Here is a 10,573-nt window from a genome sequence, read left to right as displayed (position 1 = left end):
GCTACACACACCATACTCTTCATACATGTAATTGACTGAACATGCACTCACCCGCTTATAAATCCGGAAAGAATACCATGAAAGGGAAAAATAATTCAAACAAAGTCATTTATTAATCTAATCATTTATTTATTTATTTTGACCTTAGCACTTTGTTCGTTATGTCAATGCTCTCTGTTAAAGTAAATAATTATACAACAGGTTTTGTTAAATCAAACAAACAATTGGCTCCAATATCAATGACATCTGGTGATGATCGCACAAACATCTTTCATTAGGGGACCTTGATATTGGCAGACAGACAACAGTCACTGTTATTATGCTGACACAGCTGCCCACAAAACTAATATCGTTTTGAATGAAAATATTTCAATAGTAACAGATCGGTGATCATTGAGTTTATATTGACACACCGGAGTACACTTCAGTCACGGGAACGGTGATATTGATAGTTACCTTCAGCTTTTTCTAGGCAAAAAGGAAGAGATAAGAAAAGATGTGCAATTAACTATACAAATGGCGTAGCTCAAATGCAGCGCTACATCTAAATTTTTAACTCACTTCTTAGAAAGAATCGTTTTCAAGTACTCTATTTTCTCATTGGAAGAGAGTATTAGCGTCTATTTCCCAGAGCAGGATCCTACGTAAGACAATAAGTCTTTCAAAAATAAACGCGAAATTTTGTCAAGGATAGGGTGCATTTCTAAATTTCAGTTTTACACCGAAATTTTAAAACACTTAAGTGCCTCTCTCGCTAAGAGCGGTCCTCTCGACTTCCCGTCGGAAAAAAGTTTTATTTTATTTTTTGCCCATGAAAAGCGTTTAGGGCACATGTTTCAAAAATAGTTTAGTTGTTCTCCAATTCTCTTTTTTTGCGTCGCCACAAGTCAAAAATGATTTTTGGCCAGACCACCCCTGTGGACAGCGATCGAAAGTGTAAATTTCAAAGATTTCGTCCAGCGCGCGGCGACTGCAACAATGTAGCTCACGGAATTCTATCTTGATAAAAGTTACAAGATGTATTCAGTTAGTTCACAGAACTGTTAGTTCAATAGAACGGTCAAAAGGAGATCTTAGTCAATTTCTAGAATCATGTAAATGATCTTTGACACCAGCGCAATTGAGGAAACACGACATAGATTTGCGTTGTTTTTAAGAAGTTGGTGGATGGAAGCTAGAAATATAACCGCGGGTTTGAGGCAATCCGTGACCTCATTGGTGTATAAACTATGCACTGATATGCTTTATCAGCCCGATTAACGCCTGCATTTTGAGAATTCTTTCGTACAAAGTGGTAAATTTTTGATATGCAAATTGAGCTCGAAGAGAAGGGTCTCCTCTGATCCGCTGACGCTGGTATGAAAAATATTTCAGCTGAAGTTTCCATATTTTGTCTGTGAACTAACTGAATACATCTTGTAACTTTTATCAAGATAGAATTCCGTGAGCTACATTGTTGCAGTCGCCGCGCGCTGGACAAAATCTTTGAAATTTACACTTTCGATCGCTGTCCACAGGGGTGGTCTGGCCAAAAATCATTTTTGACTTGTGGCGACGCAAAAAAAGAGAATTGGAGAACAACTAAACTATTTTTGAAACATGTGCCCTAAACGCTTTTCATGGGCAAAAAATAAAAGAAAACTTTTTTCCGACGGGAAGTCGAGAGGACCGCTCTTGGCGAGAGCGGCACTTAAAGCCCTATCATGCCGATGTTGCGCATTTCTTTTTTCATTCATCACCTGTGCCCCAGATAAACATGTAAACATGTGACAGGTCAATTGTTTTAGGCATGGAAAAAGAAAAAAATGGCGGACAATCCCTAAAGAGCCTCACCTACAGCAAGAACTGGAGACATGATGCACTCTATGCGGCACCATTTTGTGCTGATAGTTTCTACTTTACGTGTAGAAAAAATTTATCCTTTGGTAAATAAACGTTGCCGAAGATTTAAAATTTATTTTGATTTTATCCAAGAAAATGCAGGAAATGATCCTTTTCAAATCTTTAGACAGAGACTACGTCTATAAACTTTGCTCCTTTTTTCGGTTTATCAGCACGGTATAAGGGAAATGCATTACGTATATATGTATGTTGTAGCTATTTCTACAACCAACCAAGGAAACTTACCCGCTAAGTTTTCAGCATTGTAGGGAAAGAGAAATAAGTGATTTTAGTTACATGTGTGGGAAGACCAACAAACTTTAAAATAAGCGGGTCGAGAGAACGGAAAATGAGGCGAAAATACACATTCAATAATCTCAAAACTATAAGCAATATATAATTTACAATTCCCATGGGTATTACCGGCTCCTCTGTGTTTGGATGATTACTCTTATCACAGCTAACCACAAGCCATGGCTCTAGTTTATCCGATACATGGCCAAATGATGTCCAGAAACCTAACCCATAAAGCAAGGCGTTTATTTGGACACTAGTGAATGGACGATCTCGGAACACATGCTCTTTCGACGTACCAAATGTCTGTCAAAGTCTATTAACATATCAAGACATAAACCAGGAATAAATTATCCTTACAGATTAAAATAAAAATTTGTACTTACGTCCTAATCGTTTTCGTCAAATACCAAGGCCAAGGAGTGAAATGAAAAAAGTCAACAGAAAAACAAATGAATTAAATTAGTTCAGTAACGAGTGGGTTTATATTCATTTGTAAGTCGTCCAGAACTTCTGATCAACAGATTGGTTTAGTGCAAAAACATTTATCTAATTATGACCTTAACTCTTAGTTTCAAAGCGATGAAATCTCAGTTTTGTGGTTTACTACACATAGCATTAAAGCTTTAACCAAATTGGACAACGGGATCATACAGGATCTTTTATTGCTTAACTTCCACCTTGAATATTAATCTTTATTAGAGCCCAGTTAAAGACAACGTAATTCAATTTCCAATCATAGGTTCGGAAGCAAAACGAAAAATATGTATATATATATAAAGGACATGTATTATGATTTCACATTCATATATTTATTCTTAATAATGATAGTAAAAAAAATGCAATTTAAACCATTGCCAAGACTAAATAACGTTGTGCTACATGATTTTTATTGCTGTTGTAGGCAGGCAAATGACAACTGAAACCCTCCAAATTACTATTAAAAAATCATACTTACGATCTGTTTGCCAGTTAAGGTAGGTAACAAGAAAAAAAAACAAACATATATTATATTAAAGTTCACAAGGCAACCAGATGGACAATCAGACATGGTTTGATGCTACTCTGGTTAAAAGATTTAATGAATGTAACCGTGAAGTTACAATCCATAGACCCTATGTTTCGACACCCCAGTCTAGTGCCTTCATTCAGGCAGGTAATTAGTGAGAATATAAAAGGACCTCTTGTCGCAGCGATTAGATCAACCCTGATGAAGGCACGAGACGCGAGTGTCGAAACTTTGGGTCTATGAATTGTCATTTCTCGGTTACATTTATAAAATCTTTAAACCAGGGTAGCATCAAACCATGTCCAAAAAAATATGTATCGGTTAGAAATGCACATTCCTTAAAGTTGTCATCGCTAACAGACAAATGTATTTTTTGTTTTGTTTTATCGCTTCTTATCTCACGTGTTGCTAAGGTTAAGTATCGTAATGATTCGAATTAGCGCCCGGGTGTGTATTCACCTTTGTTACCTCAGAGGTGGCCGCTTATTTGAAAGAGGGCGCTTATTTATTTCTTGAGAAAATGCAGATGGTTGTTTTTGTACTGGGAATTGAGAATGGGCGCTTATTGGTATGAGAGTGCTTACTCAAGAGGGGCGCCTGTTGTGTAACACAAATTCGAGGGAGGGGGACGGTGCCTCTCAACATGCTTAGTGGTTTATTGCACCGATAAACCGATAGAAAGTGTGGTGGTTTAATCGCTATGAAGCAAAGAAAACGATACTTACGCTCTGGTTTGTCAAATGTGAGTCAGTGTAACATCAAAAGGAAAATGAAAAGAGAGAAAACAAAATGAATAGATTAGCTCACAAACAATCATTAATTTATGAGACAGTCCTTATTTAACTCATAAGACACAGTTCTCATTTACAACGCAAGAAGAATGTAAATAAACATTTTAATTTTTTCTCTTACGTCAAAACGTTGAAATAATTTGTTACTTTTCTCTGGCATATGGTTTACAAAGTACTGTCGTGTTCTCCCAACATACTAAGTGATTTAACATGCCGATTAACCGATAGAAAGTGTGGTTTGATCGCTATTAAGCAAAGAAAACGTTACTTACTTGCTGATTTGTCAAATGTGGGTCAGTGCAACAGATTAAAAGAAAATTGAAAAGAGAAAAAAAAGCGAATGGATTAACACACAAACAACCATTAACTCATAAGACACAGTTCTCATTTACAACGCAAGAAGAATGAAACTTAGCATTTTAATTTTTTCTCTTACGTCAAAACGTTGAAATAATTTGTTACTTTTCTCTGGCTTATGGTTTACAAAGTACTGTCGTGTTCTCCCAACATACTAAGTGGTTTAATACGCCGATTAACCGATAGAAAGTGTGGTTTGATCGCTATTAAGCAAAGAAAACGTTACTTACTTGCTGATTTGTCAAATGTGGGTCAGTGCAACAGATTAAAAGAAAATTGAGAAGAGAAAAAAAGCAAATGGATTAACACACAAACTATCATTAACTCATAAGACACAGTTCTCATTTACAACGCAAGAAGAAGGAAACTTAGCATTTTAATATTTTTTTTCTCTTACGTCAAAACGTTGAAATAATTTGTTACTTTTCTCTGGCATATGGTTTACAAAGTACTGTCGTGTTCTCCCAACATACTAAGTGGTTTAACATGCCGATTAACTGATAGAAAGTGTGGTTTGATCGCTATTAAGCAAAGAAAACGTTACTTACTCCCTGATTTGTCAAATGTGGGTCAGTGCAACATATTAAAAGAAAATTGAGAAGAGAAAAAAAGCAAATGGATAGACACACAAACTATCATTAACTCATAAGACACAGTTCTCATTTACAACGCAAGAAGAATGTAACTTAGCATTTTAAGATTTTTTTTCTCTTACGTCAAAACGTTGAAATAATTTGTTACTTTTCTCTGGCATATGGTTTAAAAAGTACTGTCGTGTTCTCCCAACATACTAAGTGGTTTAATACGCTGATTAACCGATAGAAAGAGTGGTTTGATCGCTATAAAGCAAAGAAAACGTTACTTACGCCCTGATTTGTCAAATGTGGGTCCGTGCAACAGATTAAAAGAAAATTGAAAAGGGAAAAAAAGCAAATGGATTAACACACAAACAACCATTAACTCATAAGACACAGTTCTCATTTACAACGCAAGAAGCATGTAACTTAGCATTTTAATTTTTTCTCTTACGTCAAAACGTTGAAATAATTTGTTACTTTTCTCTGGCTTATGGTTTACAAAGTACTGTCGTGTTCTCCCAACATGATTAACCGATAGAAAGAGTGGTTTGATTGCTATTAAGCAAAGAAAACGTTACTTACTTGCTGATTTGTCAAATGTGGGTCAGTGCAATAGATTAAAAGAAAATTGAAAAGAGAAAAAAAGCAAATGGATTAACACACAAACTACCATTAACTCATAAGACACAGTTCTCATTTACAACGCAAGAAGCATGTAACTTAGCATTTTAATTTTTTCTCTTACGTCAAAACGTTGAAATAATTTGTTACTTTTCTCTGGCTTATGGTTTACAAAGTACTGTCGTGTTCTCCCAACATGATTAACCGATAGAAAGAGTGGTTTGATTGCTATTAAGCAAAGAAAACGTTACTTACTTGCTGATTTGTCAAATGTGGGTCAGTGCAATAGATTAAAAGAAAATTGAAAAGAGAAAAAAAGCAAATGGATTAACACACAAACTACCATTAACTCATAAGACACAGTTCTCATTTACAACGCAAGAAGCATGTAACTTAGCATTTTAATTTTTTCTCTTACGTCAAAACGTTGAAATAATTTGTTACTTTTCTCTGGCTTATGGTTTACAAAGTACTGTCGTGTTCTCCCAACATGATTAACCGATAGAAAGAGTGGTTTGATTGCTATTAAGCAAAGAAAACGTTACTTACTTGCTGATTTGTCAAATGTGGGTCAGTGCAATAGATTAAAAGAAAATTGAAAAGAGAAAAAAAGCAAATGGATTAACACACAAACTACCATTAACTCATAAGACACAGTTCTCATTTACAACGCAAGAAGCATGTAACTTAGCATTTTAATTTTTTCTCTTACGTCAAAACGTTGAAATAATTTGTTACTTTTCTCTGGCTTATGGTTTACAAAGTACTGTCGTGTTCTCCCAACATGATTAACCGATAGAAAGAGTGGTTTGATTGCTATTAAGCAAAGAAAACGTTACTTACTTGCTGATTTGTCAAATGTGGGTCAGTGCAATAGATTAAAAGAAAATTGAAAAGAGAAAAAAAGCAAATGGATTAACACACAAACTACCATTAACTCATAAGATACAGTTCTCATTTACAACGCAAGAAGAATGCAACTTAACATTTTAACTTTTTCTCTTACGTCAAAACGTTGAAATAATTTGTTACTTTTCTCTGGCTTATGGTTTACAAAGTACTGTCGTGTTCTCCCAACATACTAAGTGGTTTAATACGCCGATTAACCGATAGAAAGTGTGGTTTGATCGCTATTAAGCAAAGAAAACGTTACTTACGCCCTGATTTGTCAAATGTGGGTCAGTGCAACAGATTAAAAGAAAATTGAAAAGAGAAAAAAACGCAAATGGATTAACTCATAAGAAACAGTTCTCATTTACAACGCAAGAAGAATGCAACTTAACATTTCAATTTTTTCTCTTACGTCAAAACGTTGAAATAATTTGTTACTTTTCTCTGGCTTATGGTTTACAAAGTACTGTCGTGTTCTCCCAAAATACTAAGTGGTTTATTACGCCGATTTACTCAACATTTTATTTTTTCTCTACAAACTGACAAGTTTGAAGGCTGCACGTTCAACATTACTGTTTATCGTGGTGATTGCTGTGCGATGGAGTCACAGACGGGCGTAGAGAGGTTCAATAAGATAATTCATTTTGTCCCTTTTGAGCCGGGAACAACTGACAGAAGCAAGCCAGCTGAATTCATAAGCACAGTAAGGGGATTAAAAATATGATATCTTCACCGCGTGCAGGGAAATTACCGCCTATAAGGCGTTGGCAAACATAGATCAAAAGACAAAGCTAAGGTGTATACAGCTAAAAGAAATTGTGATAAAGATCAACCGAATTTTCCTCTACACCTTAAACCATTCCACTCCCACACCAGGCATGGAAGGCCGTAGGAGAAGGCTGGTGGGCGAGTAATGAGCTGGACTTTCTGACAGAAATACTCAAAATAGGGCAAGACTACATAAAAAGAAGATAAAATACTTACGCTCTTTAATCCATCGCAGATTTTAGAGAAACAAAGATCAAAGGAAAAAATGTTAATTTTCGATTAACATTACTGTTGATACTCAGCTTGCTTAATTATTTTACCAGATACGGTATTAAAGACATTAATGATAATATGCAATCAAGAGCACAACAATTCGTAAATCGTTACTGTTACTTTAGGGAACGATTTTATAATTCAATCTTTTTCCTTTTCAAAATTTACCCCCCCCCCACCCTTTCCGAAAAAAATATAATAAATAAAAGGCAATTGTGGGCAACTGATTATGTTTACTAGTACTAACCAAAAAATATTAAACTTCCACAGGACACGTTGTGCAAATCAAAATAATTTGAATCTTTTATGACATTTGTACTGAATACACTTTAAATAATTCGAAGAAAATTTATTCCTCAATACGACTGGTATTCAGAAAAGTAAATTAATGCGATCGAGGTAAGTAAAACTACCAAGCTTGAAGTTATAGCAATAACAGCCAGGAACAAATTTATTTTTAAGTAAGTGTAAAACTCCTCTTGGCGAACAATGATCGAATGGACCTTAAGTATAGTCTAACCACTTCTGGAATTGTGATCACCGTCTACAAATTACTGATAAATTGCATTGCCGAAATCAAAATTGCTTTCTTCTCTGGCTGTCCAAAAGTTCGGGAGTTCAGGCGATGGTAATGATGCTAGTCACTTTCTTGCAACATTCACCGGTATTTAACATATGGATTACATAGAGAAAATGAGAGGCAGTTGCAAGGCACGCAAAAATGTTATCCACTCCACACATGCTTTATTGACCTAGCGGGAGGACATGAGGGCTGATAAGGCCAAAAACGAGGCTAATATCCAGCCATCATTACTGAACAAGCTTGGTCAATAAAGTATTTATTTTACAGAAAAATATTCACTTCAACAAGAATCAAGAATGCCAACAATAATGGCGTGTGCTCGACTAAGTTTTCTTGGTTTTGACGGGTCACTAGCGCTCTTTATTTTATGATTCCATTGTCGACTGACAGGATTCCATCTCACCAATGGGCACTGCTAGCTATCTAAGAAAGCATTTTCACATGGTTTATGACTAGCTCTTTAGGCCTCTATGTGAAATGTGTAAAAAGCTTGCCCTATGCATATGCTTATGAGCTCTGACGGCGATTTGGAACTGAGCCGACACCAACTTTGAGCGCCTGAGTAAATGAGTAAAAAGTGTCATCGATTAAAACTTGTTTGAATAATGAAAGTAAAAACTTACCATCTGATTTATCCGGTAACAAATGGGGAAAAAAAGTTTAAAGAAGTAAGAAATTAACAGTTTAAAGTTATAGCTCAATTCAAAATACTTTCTGGCCTGTAATTACATAAAATTTCTGCCATTTGTGTAACTAAATACATTGAATGTTACTTACAGCCTGGAGATCGATTGATTTTGAAGAATGCCGGTAAAAGAAAAAGAAAAAACAAAGATTTGTTGTAAGTGTTGAAAAAGAAAATCGACTGTTAAAGCACATTGCCCTTTTATCCAATTTCCAACATATGGACGTTTTGATCATCATCTTTTTCGATCCTAGCGTTTAATATAGAACTGCACAGTCTCTTCTTAGAGTTGCTTAAGTCCCCGCATTTTACCAACTCTCTGTGTTGCTCCAGTAAGGCTGCCAGAACCGTAATTGATTCGAATAACTTTTGCAACTTATTCAGCAATGATACAAATTTGGGTGATAGAGAGCATCTATTAATCATGACATGGCTCAACGACTTATCAGTGGAACGTTGTTGTGATATAGTTAAACCTATGCTTAAAGAACTCTCTTACAGAGAATACCTTAGTATGTTATATAACATTCTTTAGCATGACCGAATGTAATGTGTCAAGTTATAAACTGAACTGATAGTCGATGAAATTCAATTTTACATTTAAAAAATACAACCCAAAGTTAAGAGAGGATGTCAACATCCATCGAACAAATTTGAAATATTGTGGCAAGTCGCCCAAAATTCGTTTTCTCTCCTACTTTCATATTTTGTAGCCCAATATGTTCTAATAATTGTGGTGAAGTTTTTTTGCAAAAATATATTTCAGTTTTCGAGAAGTGCCTTTTTTCGTTCGACCGCTCAAATATGCAAATTTTCACCGTGAATATTACCCAACTTGTGTGACCTCATGTAACGAATGTACTAGACCTACGGTATTTCTGTGAACATAATCCTTTGTTTTATCATTTAACCTTAATCCCCTGTCGTTATTGAAGCTGCCAAAGAAATATTTATTTTTTGGTGAATATTTTTGTCCGACATACGTTTCCTATGTCGAAAAGTAGCATCAAAACAAAGACAGTTTTAACAATGACCGATATGACACAATCTACTGAGCTTCAAGCTTTTAAAAGACCAAAGGATGGTTATAAAGTTACTGTAAAAATTTCCTTGTGTATTTGTGTTGTTCTATCTTGGACGAACTCAAAGTCTGGCAAAATTTACTTGATAGCGACTATGAAATGTACATGGTGCGCCTGCTTGTCGCCACCGTTATTTGGCATAAATCACTACAATTTGTACAAAAGTCTAACATAATACTCTAACCTTGTTTATTTATGATTTTATTAGCCGTTTCGATTATTATGTTACGACTGGGTATTACTTTTTGAAAGGAGCTCAAGTTTTGTGTTATGTTTTCCCCTCCCTCATTTATATCATAAGCTAGTCACGCAATAGTTGATACCGACACAAGTGAATATTTACCATTAATGAAGATTTTTGTTTACGTCTTCACTAATCGTTGTTTCAGCGGCAGCGAAGCAGTTAGAAGCGGGTTGTTGCTTCAACGCTACTGAAATTTTTAGTATTCAGACAGGCGAGCAAAGCGTGATGCTCTGGGAATAAAAACTTTTAAGGGCCTTTTACATGATATCCGAATGAGTTTTGTACAAGAACGAGTTCATACCGGTTGCCACATGATAACCAGCGTAAAATTTATTCGAAATGAGTCATTTCTGAGTGAGTTTTGTTGGGGTTTTCATTACAGAAGGAAACACTCATTCTGGACGACCTTTTCTACCTGTACAATGTAAACGCGGCACGGCTCTCATATTTGTATGAATCCTCTGTAGGAGCGAGGGAAGCGTTGAAAAAGACAGAAAGGGTCATAAGGACTTGTTT

Source organism: Pocillopora verrucosa, chromosome 11 (genome assembly GCF_036669915.1).
Source record: "Pocillopora verrucosa isolate sample1 chromosome 11, ASM3666991v2, whole genome shotgun sequence".
NCBI lineage: Eukaryota > Metazoa > Cnidaria > Anthozoa > Scleractinia > Pocilloporidae > Pocillopora > Pocillopora verrucosa.
This window is presented reverse-complemented; position numbering follows the sequence as displayed.